General features: G+C 46.3%; 1 protein-coding gene across 1 annotated transcript in view; it reads right to left on the bottom strand.

The window, feature by feature from the left end:
- Window positions 1-19443, bottom strand: part of AFG1L (AFG1 like ATPase) — a 350420-nt gene that overhangs the window by 66740 nt on the left and 264237 nt on the right. The gene's annotated exons all lie outside the window — the stretch shown is intronic.

Here is a 19443-nt window from a genome sequence, read left to right as displayed (position 1 = left end):
TTCCCATCTGTTACTTGGACCTATTCCTATGCAAACTTTAGGAACTCATCTTCTATCTGGGCTCCGCTAAAATTACCCAGGTTTATCCTACCCAACCCATTCAGGCATAACATTGGGTCTTATCTACTTTTCACATCCTTCCCCCCCCCACCCCATTGTGTCTTAAAATTATTAAAACTATTAATTTGGCTTCTACAGTCTACTCTTGATTTTGATTTATTATGAGACTATATTGTAACCTAAGTTGCCTACGTGACTCTCCTCATTTCCCCCCTGTTCTCTCATTTTAGACTATAAAACACTTCGGTCTATCTGTTGGTCAATCACCCAATCAGAAGAGTAAATCTCTTCCTAAACTGTTTTAATCAGACCACTAGGAGGTGATCATGTGGCAGAAGATATCTCTTGATAGATACTTTTCACCACTATCATTTGTCATCAGTCCAATAATGTTTCATAATCAAAAATCTATTATACAATGTAACTGTGATTCATATCGTCTTTTTCTTTTTTCAATCTCTAAATAATTTTTTTTCAAACTTACCTACTAAGAGCAGAAACTGCCATAGTGCAAAGTTTGCACCAAAAGATCTTCAGCACTTAGATGTAACAATACAGGAGACAAGCGTCTGACAGGAATTCACATTTCACTTGTCTGCATCAGGGAAAATGGTCTCCTTAATTTCAAAAGCAGTCTTCATTATGTAGCGGGTAGAGGAGTGTGGTAGCCGTGTTAGTCCACTCTTAAGGTAATTAATAGAAATCAAACAAAATAAAAAATGGGTAGTAAATTCCTAGCATAGTCGGCCTTCTCTACCAAGCACTGTTAGCTTAGTCCCTAAAGTACAAGTCTGGATCCTTGAGGAATAGACTTGTAGGAATGACTCCTTCATAATCTGTCAGCCTGGTTGTCAGCTTGGCCCTCATAGCTTCGAAGTCTGGGAAATCCTGTCCCAGAATGGCTGGATATGGGACCAAGGTAAGATTCCAACTTCACGCCTGGCTTGCCCTAGAGTTCATTTTACTACAATGCAAGCAGTAGGATACTGCCTCTGGTCTCAGTGGACAAAAGCCAAAGTTATTCTTTGTTCATAATCAATCTAGATTCCCCTTAACAAGCTCCCTTCTGATAAGGGGTTTAACGCTCCCAGAGTCTAAAAGAGCTTGAGCATTGATCTGTCTAGTTCAACCTGATCACAAAAGTCTGCATTCTGGGATACAGGGTGTCAACAAAACTGAAAGCATGAAGTGCTGCCAGGTTAATGTCCATGGCTTCATCTTCAAGGACATATGCCACTACAATCTCTCCCTCTGGACTTCCTGGCAGCAACAGCTCTGGAAGACAAGATCTTCTGTTTTCCTTCTCCATTTGCTCTCCTTTTCAGCACAGTGGTTGGAAAGCTGCATCAGAAGCTGGTAGAAACTGCAATTCTTTTATTTCTCCCTCTGTTTCCATTTCATACAAAAACAAACACAAAAAACCCTCCATTCATTCTTGTGTGCTGACAGCATTAAAAAAAAGTTTCCACACCCAAATCATGTACTTGCCTTCCTCTTACTCCCCTGCTTGTTGCATTGATATTTTTCAGTATCAAGTCCCGTTCCCTTGGGTTTTTGCAGCTCAAATGCATGACCCTACATTTTTTAGCATTAAATCTAAGCTGCCACATTCCAGACCATTCATGTGTGGAGGAGTGGCCTAGTGGTTAGGGTGGTGGACTTTGGTCCTGGGGAACTAAGGAACTGAGTTCGATTCTCACTTCAGGCACAGGCAGCTCCTTGTGACTCTGGGCAAGTCACTTAACCCTCCATTGCCCCATGTAAGCCGCATTGAGCCTGCCATGAGTGGGAAAGCGCAGGGTACAAATGTAACAAAAAAAAAAAAAAATTCATCTAGCTTTGCTAAGTCCTTCCTCATGTTATCCACACCTTCAGAGTTGTCTACCCTATTTCAGATTTTGGTGTCATCCCCAAAGAGGCAAACCTTACCAGACGTCCTTTCGGCAATATTGCTTACAAAAATGTTAAAAAGAACCGGCCCAAGAAGTGAACCTTGCAGCACACCACTGGTAATATCTTTTTCCTCAGAATGAACTCCATTTACTACTACCCTCTGTCACCTTCCACTCAACCAGTTCCTAACCCAGTCAGTCACTTTAGGGCTCATATCGAGGGCACTCAGTTTATTTATTAGTCATCCATGCAGAACTGTGCCAAAGGCTTTGCTAAAATCTAAATACACCACATCTAGTGCTCTGCCTCAATTTGGGTCATCCAGTCAAAGAAATTAATCAGATTTGTCTGACAAGACCTGCGTCTAGTGAAACCATGATGCCTGAATGGCTTCTATTATGCAGCAGGGCCGCTGAGAGACAGTCCAGAGTTGGGCCCGGGCCACAACCCTCCCCCACTCGGGCTGCTACTGTTACCCCCTCCAACTCTGGCTGCCACCGCTGCCCCCCCCCCCCGCCCACTTGGGCCGCCTCCACCTCCCGCCCCCCCCTTAACTTCCTGAATCTGCTCACGCTCTTGTTCCTGTGTCTGAGGACCCGGGTTATTGCTTTAATAAACTCACCTGGGTTCCGACACACAAGAGTATGAGATAGACAGACCAAGGGAGAAGAACCTTCTGCCTGCCTCTGGAAGCCTTGTCGGCACTGGGCCCCCCTTAAAAAAACCCCTCTTTTTAAAGCTTGGTGCCAGTAACTCCATAACTGCATCAACCTCCCACCACAATCTGACCTCTTCCTCTGCAACTCCTGACCTTCCAATACCATTTAAAATTATTTCTAATTCTTGCTGTTTGCACACCTTCTGATTTTCAAATCTTGGGTTTGGTTATCATCTCTTGTTTGCCTGGAGGCTTTTGTCCTCAGCTCCTGATAAGCCTTGATTAAAGCTCTCTCCACTACTATTTTGGCAGGTCTTTTTTTGGAAATAGCACCTTATGGGGATAATTTCATAACAGGTTGCCTGTGTTGAAGTTGATAAAAAAACATCTATGCTATAAAAGCAACAATGGAACCTGTATGGTTCTTAAAACAGTCACTGCACGTTTCTTATTTTACAGCAAATTGAGAGAAGAAGTTATCAACATGGGTTACTGTTAAGACGCGATATTTTACTGCTAACCCCAGTTATTAAAAACTAGGTCTCAATGCATAAATTAGGGCCTGTGCTAAAATAGCATGAGTTAGTGCCAAAACCTTGCTGGGTCTAAGAAGTAGCAGTAACTAATGAAGATCATTTTTTTTCAGTAGTGGGACAATTTTGGTGACTGTTTGGTCCATGTTTAAAAAAAAAATTACAAAATAAAACAATGAACTTGAAGATGGTCATGTTCTGGTGAAATGTGGAGGGGGCATTTTTGAATTGCACATTTGCTTATTTCCGATCTGAGGAAGAAGGGCAACCTTCGAAAGCTAATCAAGAAATGTATTAAGTTATGTCCAATAAAAAAGGTATCATCTTATTTTCTTTTCCATGTTTTATTTTGTTTGATTTCTATAGATTCTACATGGAATGTTGCTATTCCACTAGCCTGAAACCACTTAAATCTCCCTTATACACAAAACTCTTTGGTAGTTTTAATGCTCCTCACATATCCAAAGATGAGAACTATGAGAATGGCCACAGTCTACTTGCCGAAAATACATTTGCCTTAATGATTGCAAAACTCAGCCATACATGTATCTTGTTTCAATACCTTCATAGGTTGACTCATTTTTTGGGAACCCTCGGACGATACCACTAAACGGCAATATCATACATTTCTGCCTAGTGGCTCAGCATCTCTTCATAGGGTCTTCCCTCCATAAACTATAAGTGCTGTTTTTTAATGCTGTGACAAACAAACTCAAAAAGTGCCAAAATAATATACGTGTTGTAAATAAACAGAGAACTCTTAAAAAACTTATCTTGAGTTCTGGTCCATGTCTCGCTGGTGTGATCCACTTAGGCTTCCCCTAAATTGCGCCCGACGCCGCGGGTTTCAAAACTTGCATCAGGGACTCGGGTTAAAGACCCCTTAGATTCACAGCGATATACAAGCATAGACATCCGAAACACTGCACTCGAATGTTCTTGAAAGGCGCTATTTAAAGGCTGTAGTACAATGTCGCATCCTAGTGACGTCTCTGTAAAAGAAGTAAGAGCAAAAATCTGACGCTGGTTAATATATCCACTTCATTACCCTTACCAAAATAGTTTCTGAACGGAGAGATAACTGCATACTGAAAATATATGTATGTTTTTTCTTTCTTTGATTATATATAAAAATATAAATTCCAACTACAGGTACATGATGGTAATGTCTCCATGTTATAAATTATAAATAAGTAAATGGAGTGAAAAGGACAAAAGGAAAAAAGGAAAAAAGGAAAAATGGATAATGGATTAAATCATAGAATTCCATTCTACCGATTCATTCAATCCATGAGGATTAGTTGTATGTAACTTATGTATCCACCATTGTTCTCTCCTAATCAGGGTTGTAGTACGATCCTGTCCTCCTCTGGATTCTGAAACCTGTTCTATTATGAACCATCTAAGGTCCGTAAATATATGATGATGTTGCAAACAGTGCAGTACTAGAGGAGCCGATAATGTTTTAGTATTCAGCCTACTTTTGTGTTCAATCAGCCGTACTTTCATAGTTCTCATCGTACGTCCTACATAGTACAGAGAACATGGACAGTATATAATATATACCACATAGGATGATAAACAAGTAGTCTGTTGTTCCATGTTGTACATATGTTCAGTGCTCCCATGGAACCAATGAGTCATTATGCTGGTCATTGTACAAAACTGGCATTGACCACACGGTTGATGGCATCCTATTCCCTTAATTGGGAGCCGTGGGGGAAAATGTGTATGCACTAGTTGGTCTCTAAGATTTCTACCCCTTGTATAAGCAATACAAGGTTGTTCCTGAAACACTGGATGAAAAGTCAGTACTTGCCAATGTTTGAAAATTAGGTGAGATACCTCAGTGGCTAGAGTGGAAAAGCCTAGGACACAAACTGTTTTATCCATTTGTTCCTTCTCCTTCTCTTTATTTAATAACAGTAATGGACGTTGGGCATACCAAGCTCTTTTGTATGCCTGTTGGATGCACTTGTAGGTGTAACCTCGCATTTGTAATTTTGACATAAGAATCGAGGCTTGAGCTTTAAACGTTTCATCTGTGGAACAAATGCGGCGGAGACGTAAAAACTGTCCTATTGGAAGAGACCACTTCAATTTATGTGGGTGATGACTGTTCCAGGATAGCAAAGTATTGCGATCGGTGGGTTTATGGTACACTGTAGCCTGTAATTTACTCCCTGCCTTGTATATCCACGTATCCAAAAATGATATATTGATGGTACTGCTATTTGCTGTAAATTTCAAATTTGTATCCCTGTTATTCAGCCATTGTAAAAATAATTGCAGATGTTCTTCCGTACCTTCCCAAAGAAAAAATACATCATCAATGAAACGGAGCCAATTTCTAATATTGTTTTTATACCAATGGGACTGGTATAAATTAGTTTCCTCAAATTGGCTGACATACAGGTTAGCCACGCTCGGGGCGGCTGCTGTACCCATAGCAACTCCTTTCTTTTGTAAATAAAACGTATGATCGAATTCAAAGTAATTATGTTTCAATACCAACGATGCAAAAGCCATTAATACATCAATGGAGATTCTCTCCTCTACTGTATCCTCCAAAAGGGTCTTCCGTACTATCTCCAAAGCGGCCTCCTGTGGAATGTTAGAATATAGCGCTTCGATATCCAATGTTACAAGAAGGACTGTCGGGGACACGTACTCCATAGCTTCAATATGCCGCAAAAAATGACCGGTATCCTGTATGTATGATTTAGCTAACTTAACTTGTGGTTGAAGAAAATGGTCCAGCATTTTGGACAAAGGTTCCAAAATGGTACCTGTAAGGGATACAATAGGGCGTCCCGGAGGTTGATTTAAACTTTTGTGCACTTTAGGCACCGTATAAAACACCGGAGTTCGTGGGTCACGAGGTTGTAAAAATCTAGCCTCTGCCTTTGTTAACATTGCTTGTTGGACTGCCTTTTCTACCACTTCTGAAATAGCTATTTGTAAAGTCTCTTTTGGATCAGTTAGTAACACTTGGTAACATTCCGGATCCCGAAGTTGACGATAAACTTCTTGGACATAAGAGTGTTTATTTTGGATTACTATCGAGCCCCCTTTGTCCGCCGGGCGGATAATAATGTTGGAATCTGTAGCTAATTCCTGTAAGGCTCCCCGTTCCTCCCGAGTGGTATTAACAAAACGCTTGTTCCCTAAGGTCTTCGCCTCTTGTACCAATTCCAGTTGTTCAAGATCCCGCATTACAAGTGCTTTAAACATAGCTATATGGGGGTCCATCGGTCCAGGAGGAACCCAACATGATTTTGGACGAAAAATAGAAATGTCTCTCCTAATGCCAGTGCCCTGAGAAAAAAATAATTTAACTTGTAAATTACGAAAAATGCGGGCCAAATCAATACGAGTGTTGAAAGAATTATACAATACTGTAGGAACAAATGACAGCCCCCGTTCTAATACCCTCGACTGTGCCGATGTCAATTGTTTTTCTGATATATTAATTATATTTGATTGCGCTGTTGGCCGGATCTTGTTACCGGACCTGTGCCCCCTAAAAAAGGTTGTGTAGAAGGTAACGAGGAGCCTGCTGTACTACCCAAAGGTATGTCAGACCTAGATGTAATAAACGATACTTGAGGTAATGTACTAATGGGGACTGATGAGAGCCGAGTCGGAGGGGGAGGCGGCACCATCGGGATCTGGATCCGTGAATCTACCATGCCCACCTGCATGGGCACTTGTTGTCCGTACCCCGTGCCCGTACCCCGTGTCACTAGGATGCGACATTGTACTACAGCCTTTAAATAGCGCCTTTCAAGAACATTCGAGTGCAGTGTTTCGGATGTCTATGCTTGTATATCGCTGTGAATCTAAGGGGTCTTTAACCCGAGTCCCTGATGCAAGTTTTGAAACCCGCGGCGTCGGGCGCAATTTAGGGGAAGCCTAAGTGGATCACACCAGCGAGACATGGACCAGAACTCAAGATAAGTTTTTTAAGAGTTCTCTGTTTATTTACAACACGTATATTATTTTGGCACTTTTTGAGTTTGTTTGTCACAGCATTAAAAAACAGCACTTATAGTTTATGGAGGGAAGACCCTATGAAGAGATGCTGAGCCACTAGGCAGAAATGTATGATATTGCCGTTTAGTGGTATCGTCCGAGGGTTCCCAAAAAATGAGTCAACCTATGAAGGTATTGAAACAAGATACATGTATGGCTGAGTTTTGCAATCATTAAGGCAAATGTATTTTCGGCAAGTAGACTGTGGCCATTCTCATAGTTCTCATCTTTGGATATGTGAGGAGCTATTCCACTAGCAACATTCCATGTAGAAGTTGGCCCTTGTAGATCAGCAATGTGGCCGCGCAGGCTTCTGCTTCTGTGAGTCTGACGTCCTGCACGCAGGACGTCAGACTCACAGAAACAGAAGCCTGCGCAGCCTTCTACATGGAATGTTGCTAGTGGAATAGCAACATTCCATGTAGAATCTCAAAGAGTAGCAACATTCCATGTAGAATCTCCAATGGTATCTATTTTACTGTCATAGTAATGCTTGAATGTTTTCACTTATATACACTGTCAGCTAGCACATTTGCTTATTTCCGATCTGAGGAAGAAGGGCAACCTTTGAAAGCTAATCAAGAAATGTATTAAGTTATGTCCAATAAAAAAGGTATCATCTTATTTTCTTTTCCATGTTTTATTTTGTTTGATTTCTATAGATTCTACATGGAATGTTGCTATTCCACTAGCAACATTCCATGTAGAAGTCGGCCCTTGCAGATCACCAATGTGGCCGCGCAGGCTTCTGCTTCTGTGAGTCTGACGTCCTGCACGTACACAGAAACAGAAGCCTGCGCAGCCTTCTACATGGAATGTTGCTAGTGGAATAGCAACATTCCATGTAGAATCTCAAAGAGTAGCAACATTCCATGTAGAATCTCCAATGGTATCTATTTTACTGTCATAGTAATGCTTGAATGTTTTCACTTATATACACTGTCAGCTAGCACATTTGCTTATTTCCGATCTGAGGAAGAAGGGCAACCTTCGAAAGCTAATCAAGAAATGTATTAAGTTATGTCCAATAAAAAAGGTATCATCTTATTTTCTTTTCCATGTTTTATTTTGTTTGATTTCTATTGATAACCTTAAGAGTGGACTAACACGGCTACCACACTCCTCTACTTGATATGACATCTAAATCCGATTTTGGACGTTTTGCAAAAAATGTCCAAAAATCCAGTAGCAAATATGGCCATTTTCAAACCATAAAAACGTTCAACTTTTTGTTTCAAAAATGGCCATTTGCTAGAAAGGTTTGTGCTCAGTGTGTCTATCTTTTAGGACAAAAACAAGCCATTGGGATGTATTGGGGGGGGGGGGGGCAACATTCTTAGTAGACTGGCCACACAGACATCCCAGCAGAGCAGTATGGCCTAGGGGTCACTGCAGTGGACTTCACATAAAAGCTCCCAGGTACACATCTCAACTTTACCCCCTTATATTGTATGGTGAGGCCTCCCGAATCCACCCAACACCATTACAATAGCCCTTATGTCTGCAGGTGTCACCTATATGTAGGGACGGTAGTTTTTTGGTGGGTTTTGAAGGGCTCACACTGCGCCTGTGTCCCCTTCTCTACAGTCCACTGCACTGACCACTAGGTTACTCCAGGCACCTGCCTGCTGCTCTAACAGGACTGGCCATAACATCTGAAGCTGTCACATAGGATGGTATGTACTGTTTCTTTGGGGTGGGAGGGGGGTCAGTGATCTCTGGGGGAGTAAGGGGGGGGGGGTGTCATGCCTTAATCCCTCCAGTGATCACCTTGTAATTTAGAGTGCCTTTTTGTGACTTAGCCGTAACTGAAATAGGTCTAGACCACAATGTCTAACTTTTAGTCCACATCATATTTGCTTTGTTCCATTATGGCAGAAAAACATCCAAGTTTTGGGAATGCCCAAATTCGGCCCCCAACATACCCACTCGTGATCTGTATGCACTGCAGAGAAAAACATCTCAAATCTGAGGTTTGAAAAACGCCCAAATGCCACTTTATGCTGTGTTTGCGATGCTTTTTCTCTTTCGAAAATGAGCCCCTTGGTGTCTTTTAAAAACGTTCTTTTGTTCCTTGCTCCATGGTACCCTATCAACAGTCCTAACGGGAAAGGGACAGTAGTTAACATAGAATATGATATCATGGATAGCGGGGTTACCCTGGAAAAGTTTGAACGACGATGGTAGAGTGAACACTTATTATGATTAAAAGGGTAGAGGGAGGTGGGAGGGCGGGGTACGGAGTCTAGATGTTAAGACATGGTGCATAAAGGTCAGTGGGTTGTCAGAAGGTGGGGGGAGGAGGGGGAGGGGAGGATGATGGGGGGAGGGTGGGAGAAATTGATAAACTACTGATGATGGTAATTCAGATGTCTGTATATAATTACAATGTGATGTTTCGATGAAACATGTTAAATTCTATGATTCTGTTAAGCATCGTATCATCAATAAAAACCGTTAAAAAAAAAACGTTCTTTTAATATAAGTGAAAAGATCAGAACTGTTATTCATGAGTTCATAGTGCTCAATTTTAGAAATCCAAAATATGCTTCTATGTACCTTTATAAAATTATCTCGGGGAAACCAGGTGAATACATTTCCACCGACTCCAAGGCAAATGCAACTGTGTGCATGTATATGCTAGTATCGACAGACTCATATGCAAGGATGGCTTAGAAGGTATGTACTTAAGTAGTAAAGTAAGTGTCCACTTTGGAAGTATCCTATTCTTTTATATGCAGATGTGGCCACATACCTGTGTGAATGACCTGCTATGAAATACCGACCAGTGCAAACATGTATGTTTTGAAACGATGCTGGTGCTGGAGTCTGGGCAGAGTACCGAGTAGATTATAAAATACTATCACTTACACGCATATTTGACAAATATTGGCATGGACATTTACTCCAGCTCCAGCAACTACCATTTCCATTAGTATCATCTAGCAAGTGGACTTTAACTAGGCATTCTCTTATAAAACTGCCCTTTATGTTTTTGTGTGCTTACTTTTTACATGCGCAGACCCCGTAGGCAGTTTTATAAAAGGGAAATGGGACTTGATATACTGCCTTTCTGAGGTTTTTGCAACTACATTCAAAGTGGTTTACATATATTCAGGTACTTATTTTGTACCAGGGGCAGTGGAGGGTTAAGTGACTTTGCCCAGAGTCACAAGGAGCTGCAGTGGGAATCGAACTCAGTTCCCCAGGATCAAAGTCCACTGCAGTAACCACTAGGCTACTCCTCCACTATCAGCATTCCATGTAGAAGCCTGCCCTTGCAGATCAGCAATGGGGCCGCGCAGGCTTCTGTTTCTGTGAGTCTGACATGCAGGACGTCAGACTCACAGAAACAGAAGCCTGCGTGGCCGCATTGCTGATCTGCAAGGGCAGGCTTCTACATGGAATGTTGATAGTGGAATAGCAACATTCCATGTAGAATCTCAAATAGTTTCAACATTCCATGTAGAATCTCAAATAGGGAAAGGGAACTGGGACTTGATATACCACCTTTCTGAGGTTTTTGCAACTACATTCAAAGCGGTTTACATATATTCAGGTACTTATTTTGTACCAGGGGCAAGGTAAAATTATGTATCATACCTGATAATTTTCTTTCCATTAATCATAGCTGATCAATCCATAGACTGGTGGGTTGTGTCCATCTACCAGCAGGTGGAGATAGAGAGCAAACTTTTGCCTCCCTATATGTGGTCATGTGCTGCCGGAAACTCCTCAGTATGTCGATATCAAAGCTCCATCCGCAGGACTCAGCACTTAGAGAATTACACCCACAAAGGGACACTCTGCCCAGCTCACCACCGCCGAAACGGGGGAGGGGAATTAACCCAGCTCATCCCCACACAAGTGGGGGAGGGGAATCCGTCCAGCTCATCCCCGCGGAGCGGGGGAGGGACACCACCCCGCCGATGCGGGGGGAGCTGGCTTATCCTGCAACCGCAACCGCGGGAGGAGCTGACTGACCCTAACACCGCCGAAGCGGGAGGGGTACAAAGCTGCCCTACAGCCGCACGAAGCGGGAGGGAGTGCCGGCAGAATTTAAGTCTCAATCCAGCCCCGTAAAACGGAGGGGAGAGGAATGCAGCAGCTCACTGTAACACAAACTCGTCTCAACTCTTGAAGAATCCAAGTGAAAAAACTTGAACACGAAGTCCTCCTGAAGTAACTGAAGACTAAACTTGAACCTAAAATTCAACCAGAATAAAACAGTACAGATATCTGGGAGGGGCTAAGGATTGATCAGCTATGATTAATGGAAAGAAAATTATCAGGTATGATACATAATTTTACCTTCCATATCATCAAGCTGATCAATCCATAGACTGGTGGGATGTACCGAAGCAGTACTCACCCAGGGCGGGACATAGAAATCCCTGACCGCAACACTGAAGCTCCAAACCGGGCCTCCGCCCGATCAGCCACAGTCAAGCAGTAATGCTTGGAGAATGTATGGGCCGATGCCCAAGTTGCCGCCTTGCATATCTCTGCCAAGGAAACGGACCCGGCCTCTGCCATCGAGGCCGCCTGAGCTCTAGTGGAATGAGCCTTCAGCTGGATAGGCGGCACCTTCCCCGCGGCCACATAAGCCGCTGCAATGGCTTCCTTGACCCATCTTGCCACTGTAGGCTTAGCAGCCTGCAGACCCTTACGAGGACCTGCAAACAGGACAAACAGATGATCCGATTTCCGGAAATCATTGGTCACTTCCAAGTATCTGATGATGACACGTCTCACATCCAGATATTTAAGAGCAGAGTATTCCTCTGGGTAGTCCTCCCTACGAAAGGAAGGGAGACAGAGCTGCTGATTCACATGGAAGCGAGAAACAATCTTGGGCAGGAAGGAAGGCACTGTGCGAATAGTCACTCCTGCCTCAGTGAACTGCAGAAAAGGCTCTCGACATGAGAGTGCCTGGAGCTCGGAAACTCTTCTGGCTGAAGTGATAGCCACCAAAAAGACTGCTTTCAACGTCAGGTCTTTCAGAGATGCCCTCGACAAGGGTTCAAAAGGCGGCTTCTGCAATGCTCTTAGCACCAGGTTGAGATTCCACGCAGGCACCACAGAGTGCAGAGGAGGGCGCAGGTGATTAACTCCCTTAAGAAAGCGCACCACATCTGGCTGCGAAGCCAGGGAAACACCCTTCAGTCGGCCCCTGAAGCAAGTCAGAGCCGCTACCTGGACTTTAAGGGAACTGAGCGACAGGCCTTTCTCCAGACCTTCTTGCAGGAACGCCAACACTGAAGAAATTGGAGCAGTGAAGGGAGAAAGTGAGCCTGCTTCACACCACGCTGCAAAGATACGCCAAACCCTGGCGTAAGCAGTAGAAGTAGAGCGCTTCCTCGCTCTCAGCATAGTGGCGATGACATTGTCTGAGAAGCCCTTCTTCCTCAGACGCTGCCGCTCAATAGCCAGGCCGTAAGACCAAAGGGGGAGGGATCCTCCATCACCACGGGACCCTGATGCAACAGGCCCTGCTCCACTGGCAGCCGCAGAGGATCGTCCACTGAGAGCCTGATCAAGTCCGCATACCAGGGACGTCTGGGCCAATCCGGACCCACCAGGATTATCCGGCCCGGATGCTTTGCCACCCGGTCTAACACCCTGCCCAACATGGGCCAGGGCGGAAACACATAGAGAAGCTCTTGTGTTGGCCACTGTTGGAGAAGAGCATCTACTCCCAGGGATCGAGGGTCCCGTCCTCTGCTGAAAAAGCGCGGCACTTGGCAATTGGCCGATGACGCCATCAGATCTAGGCTCGGCTGGCCCCAGCGCTTCGTGATGTCCAAGAACGCCTGAGCAGATAGCTGCCACTCTCCGGGCTCCAAGGTATGGCGACTGAGAAAGTCCGCCTTGACATTCATGACTCCGGCAATGTGGGCCGCTGACAGCTGTTCCAGGTTCGCTTCCGCCCACTGGCATAGGTTCATGGCCTCCTTGGCTAGAGGGGCGCTCTTGGTACCTCCCTGGCGGTTGACATAGGCCACAGCCGTGGCATTGTCCGACAGGACCCGTACTGGCTTCAACACCAGTATCGGGATGAACTCCAAAAGCGCCAACCGAATGGCTCTGAGTTCCAGGAGGTTGATAGACCACTTTGCCTCTGCAGGAGACCAGAGCCCCTGCGCTGTCCTTCCCAAGCAGTGGGCTCCCCAGCCCGACAAAGAGGCGTCCGTCGTGACGACAATCCACTCCGGGGTCACCAGAGGCATTCCCGCAGACAACTTGTCTGTCTGCATCCACCAGCTCAGCGCCTTGCGCACTGCTGGGTCCAAGGGAAGGTGCACAGCATAATCCTCCGACATCGGAGTCCAGCGCTGCAGCAGAGAGTGTTGTAGTGGTCTCATATGAGCCCTGGCCCAGGGCACTACTTCCATCGTGGCCGTCATAGAGCCCAACAGCTGCACATAGTCTCAAGCCCGAAGAGGAGAGGCTACTAGGAACTGGTTCACCTGAGCCTGAAGTTTGACAATCCGATTGTCTGGCAGGAACACTCTGCCCACTTGGGTGTCGAATCGAACTCCCAGATACTCCAGGGACTGAGTCGGGCACAGCTGGCTCTTCTCCCAGTTGATGATCCATCCCAGGGAGCTCAAAAGAGCAACTACCCGGTCCACAGCTTTGCCGCACTCTGCATAAGAGGGGGCTCGGATCAACCAGTCGTCCAGATAAGGATGGACTTGTACTCCTTCCTTTCGCAGGAAGGCCGCTATGACCCCCATTACTTTGGAAAAGGTCCGCGGAGCAGTAGCCAACCCGAAAGGGAGGGCTCTGAACTGGAAGTGTCGTCCCAGGACTGCAAAACGCAGAAAGCGTTGATGAGGAGGCCAGATGGGAATATGCAGGTACGCTTCTTGATGTCCAAGGAAGCCAAGAACTCTCCTGCCTTCACTGCCGCTATAACAGAGCGGAGAGTCTCCATGCGAAAGAGCCGCACTTTCAAGGCCCGATTGACCACTTTGAGGTCGAGGATAGGCCGGACAGAACCTCCTTTCTTTGGTACCACAAAGTAAATGGAGTAACGTCCCTTGCCAATCTGATTTTCTGGCACCGGAACGACCGCACCCAGGCGGATCAGGTTGTCCAAGGTCTGCTGCACTGCCACAGCTTTGACCGGAGACTTGCAGGGAGAGAGTACAAACCCGTCTCTTAAGGGTCGGCAGAACTCTAGCTTGTAGCCGTCTCTGATGACTTCCAGCACCCAAGCGTCTGAAGTTATTGTGGTCCACTCGCCCAGAAACGAGGACAGCCGTCCTCCAATCTGCACTGGGGCGTGGACCAAGGCCCCGTCATTGGGTACGAGACCCTGGGGGAGGACCAGAGGGAGCACCTCCGGGACGGCGGTCTCTGCGAAAGGAATGCTGCTTGGGGGAGAAATTCCTCTTGAAGGAAGAGGGGGCAGAGGAGCCCGACCTGCCCGGGCGGTACCGACGGGCTTCCTGAAACTGTCCTCTGGAGGTACCGGGGCGAGTACTAGCCCGAGCCCTGACCTCTGGTAACTTCTTGCCCTTAGACGTGCCGAGATCGGTCACGATTTTGTCCAGCTCGACCCCAAAGAGCAGCTTGCCTTTAAAAGGCAATCTAGCCAGGCGGGATTTAGAGGCGTGGTCAGCAGACCAATGCTTCAGCCAAAGCCACCGCCGCGCAGAGACTGTCTGAGCCATGCCTTTAGCTGAGGCCCTCAAGACATCATACAGCAAGTCTGCCAAATAGGCTAAGCCCGATTCCAGGGCCGGCCAATCAGCCCTCAAGGAATGATCCGAGGGGGAAGCCCGCTGCACCATAGTCAGGCACGCCCTGGCCACATAGGAGCCGCAAACTGAGGCCTGCAAACTTAAAGCAGCCGCCTCAAAGGACGACCTTAAGGCCGCCTCCAATCTTCTGTCTTGGGCGTCCTTTAGGGCCATGCCACCTTCCACCGGCAACGCCGTTTTCTTAGTCACCGCAGTGATTAAAGAATCCACGGTAGGCCACAGATAGGCCTCACGTTCACTTTCAGGCAAAGGATAGAGGCGGGACATAGCCCTAGCACCTTAAAGGCTCGCTTCCGGGACATCCCATTGAGCCGAAATTAAGGTGTGCATGGCATCATGCACGTGGAAGGTTCTAGGCGGGCGCTTCGTCCCCAGCATAATGGCAGAGCCAATAGGGGCTGAGGGAGAGACGTCCTCCGGAGAGGAAATCTTCAAAATGCCCATGGCCTGCACTAACAGGTTGGGCAAATCCTCTGAGCTAAAAAGCCGCGCTGCAGAGGGGTCATCCGCTCCAACCGAGCGGGGATCCGTCTCCTCCAAGGAATCCGCAAAGGACCGTTGGGAGAACTCAGATACGCTGCCCTCATCTACATCGGAGGAGACAAAGTCCTCCAAGGCCTGGGAATCAACCCGAGGGCGTTTACCTCCGGGGACCTCAACCTCTTTACCAGACGAGGGAGCAGGGGCAGCGTTCTGCATAAGGAAGGCCTGATGCAGCAGCAAAACAAACTCGGGGGAGAAACCCCCCAGACTGTGCACTTCCGCACAGCAAGAGCGGGGGAGAGACATGCTGCGCATCCAAGATGGCGTCTGGCGCAACACTCCGCGAAGGAGCCGCGCGGGAAGAACGGCGCTTAACTTTAGCCGCTTTTGTGCCGTCGCCCAAATTAAGGGCGTTCATGGCATTAATGTCTCCTACCTCAAGGGCGGCCCAAGAAGAAGCCGTCCGAGCCGCGTGGCCGGCCAAGATGGCGGAGGCGAGCAGCGGGGGATGGGCGTTTATGGCGGAAAAACCGCCACGCGGGAGGAAGGACCGGGACACTCATCGGTCACGAAACTGTCACCCAACAAGGGCGAATCAGACTTTAAAACCCCCGCATCCCCTCTAGAAGCGCCCAAGCGATCCGGGGAGCGACTCTTTGCGCCCTCGCCCTCCGACGCCATATGCCACGTGGAGAACAATCGGGGAACCCCCTGCCCGCTATAAAAAGGTAAAAATTACCTGCTTTCCGCTCCGAGCTGTAACGACCTGGTGTCCCAGTGAGTAGCTGCAATAAACGTTTAAATAAACGTCGAAATAAACGCCTTTAAGGACGTTCAAAAATTTTTTTTTTTTTAACGGAGCCAGCGGGAGGGGGGAGAAAAGGAGGGACCTGGCGCCACCAGGTTTGCACTTGCTCAAGAAGAGCCCTCAACCCCAGGCACTCAACAAAACCTAAAAATTAGGCTTGGAGGCCTAGCCAGAGCTGCTGCTGTGTGTGACCACCACCTGCTGAGATAGAGAACATACTGAGGAGTTTCCGGCAGCTCATGACCACATATAGGGAGGCAAAAGTTTGCTCTCTATCTCCACCTGCTGGTAGATGGACACAACCCACCAGTCTATGGATTGATCAGCTTGATGATATGGAATGGAGGGTTAAGTGAATTGCCCAGAATCACAAGCTGCGTGGGAATCGAACTCAGTTCCCCAGGATCAAAGTCCACTGCACTAACCACTAGGCTACTCCTCCACTCATTCTACCAATAAGAGCCAACCTCATCAGTGATGTCACAATGGCTTGATTGCCCAATACTTGGCTCACTTCTGATATTGTGATGTCATAAGGGAAAGGGAAATGGGACTTGACATACTACCTTTCTGAGGTTTTTGCAACTACATTCAAAGCGGTTTACATATATTCAGGTACTTATTTTGTACCAGGGGCAATGGAGGGTTAAGTGACTTGCCCAGAGTCACAAGCTGCTGCAGTGGGATTTGAACTCAGTTCCCCAGGATCAAAGTCCACTGCACTAACCATTAGGCTACTCCTCCACTCAAAAGCCTTCTACATGCTCAAATCCCTGTCATTTATAAAATTATACCCTATGATCCAAGAAAACAAAGCTCCGTCCACTATCTACATGTTAATGCCTGTGTCTGTCTCCTCCTATGAGAAGAAGGACCACCACAAAGGGTGGAGGTACACTAAAATCCTACGGAGAACGATGCACAAAACAGGGAGTAGGAAGGGTAGGCTCTTCCAAAGACAACCGGAGACGACGTATGTAGGAAATCAGTTCTTTATTCAATTAAAAACACTGACATACTTGACTCTGACTCGACACAGCTGTGTTTCGGCGCAAAACCGCGCCTTCATCAGGAGTCTTGTAAAATACAGTGAATGGTGTATATTCAATTGGCAACTGTATGAAGATGTAGCATCAAATATGACTCTGCCAAGGAAAATCTCTGTATCGTGCAAACACCTCTGACGTACTGCTACGCTGGAAAAACTAAACCTGACAGGACCGTTGTTTAAATCCTCCTATGCCTATCTCCTGTGCCACTTTCTTCTTTCACTTGTACTCTCAGTGCTGCAGTCCTGTACGATATACTCAAAATCATATTAGGTGGTATTTCTGGGATATCATAAAGAGGGGCTTATGAATTTTGGCAATCTTTACATTAAGAACATAAGAATAGTCATACTGGGTCAGTGTGACGGGGTGTATGTCCTGTCACATAAAGTGGAGTACCCACAGCCTAGCACATATGTTAAGCAAGTCACTACTTGCATCTGAGGTTAGACCCATGCAACACCCTTACGGTTAAGGTAAGGACATGGGACCCCTGTGTGGGAAGAAATAGCCATCAGGGAAGCTATGAGAGAAGTGATGGAGGGAGGGGAAAAGGTGCAGCGAAGGGCGACTAAAATGATAGCGGGGATGGGACGACTTCCCTATGAAGAAAGACTAAGGAGGCTAGGGTTATTCAGCTTGGAGAAGAGACGGCTGAGGGGAGACATGATAGAGGTATATAAAATAATGAGTGGAGTGGAACAGGTGGATGTGAAGCGTCTGTTCACGCTTTCCAAAAATACTAGGACTAGGGGGCATGCGATTAAACTACAGTGTAGTAAATTTAAAACAAATCGGAGAAAATTTTTCTTCACCCAACGTGTAATTAAACTCTGGAATTCATTGCCGGAAAATGTGGTGAAGGCGGATAGCTTAGCAGAGTTTAAAAAGGGGTTGGACGGTTTCCTAAAGGACAAGTCCATAAACCGCTACTAAATGGACTTGAAAAAGTCCAAAATCCCAGGAATAACATGTATAGAATGTTTGTACGTTTGGGAAGCTTGCCAGGTGCCCTTGGCCTGGATTGGCCGCTGTCGTGGACAAGATGCTCGGCTCGATGGACCCTTGGTCTTTTCCCAGTATGGCATTACTTATGTACTTAGGAGCTGGTGACATAATTCCCTGGGAATGAGTGATGCCCAGTGACTAAGCAAGTATCTTTATTTGCCTATGGTTTTGCATAGATGGATGAACTGTGAACTTTTCTTATAAACAGGACACAAAAAGGGAGAAAAGGCTCCTGTTAGGCCAACAGGGGAGAAGCTATCATTGCCAGGACTTCTTAGGGCCAACAGAGGCGTGAACCACTGGAAAACTGTAAAGTCACCCTGACCTAAAGGGAGAAGTCTAGTCAGAACCCTTTGGCTGGCGGACCTGCAGGGTTGGAGACCATTCTTTCCTTTGCAAAAGGTGAGAGAGCCTTCTGCCAAAAGAAATTGAGGACTGCTGTGGAACCTCGTGGACAGACCTCTACTTGGACGATTGCTTGCAGTGAGAGAGTATGGATGGAGCTCTATTTGGATGATGCTTGCTGTGGAGGATCGTGGATAGACCTTTTCTTTTGGACTATTGTTTTGCTTGGGGTCTACCCTTTTGCTTTTGGATCTACTTTGAACCTGGATTATCATCTTGCTGGGCAGACTTCTAAGGTCTGTGGCCTGATCATAGCTGGACAGATTGAGCTTCAGTAGCTGAAGAACAGGGTCAATGCTGGGCAGACTTCTACGGTCTATGCCCTGAAAATGACAAATCATGATCAAGTATACATATGTAGTTTGCATCATATTTTATGTGATGAGTTATCTTGCTGGGCTGACTGGATGGACCGTACAGGTCTTTATCTGCCATCCTCTACTATGTTCCCTTTTTTCTGTATGGCCCCACTCCTAGTCCCTTCTAGTAACACTAGCCACCTTCTCTTCCATCTCCCATGATAAAATTGACCTCCATTTGCGGCGTGGCTCCCAGAGGAAACAGCAAAACCTACTTCCAGACTGTTGAGATTAAGCCTGTACGACCACTTCTTCCGGACAGCAGGCAGAGATGGCAAGAGGATCAAACAGTGGATGTAGCGCAAGAGCTCCGGCTGTTATCTCTTTATCAGGCAGGTGGCAGTGAGAGGTTCAAGTGGTCGATGCAGAGTAAGTAAAAG

The sequence above is a fragment of the Microcaecilia unicolor genome, chromosome 3, assembly GCF_901765095.1.
Source record: "Microcaecilia unicolor chromosome 3, aMicUni1.1, whole genome shotgun sequence".
NCBI classification, from domain to species: domain Eukaryota; kingdom Metazoa; phylum Chordata; class Amphibia; order Gymnophiona; family Siphonopidae; genus Microcaecilia; species Microcaecilia unicolor.
Note: the sequence above shows the minus strand (reverse complement) of the source record. Positions and strands in the feature narration are given on the sequence as shown.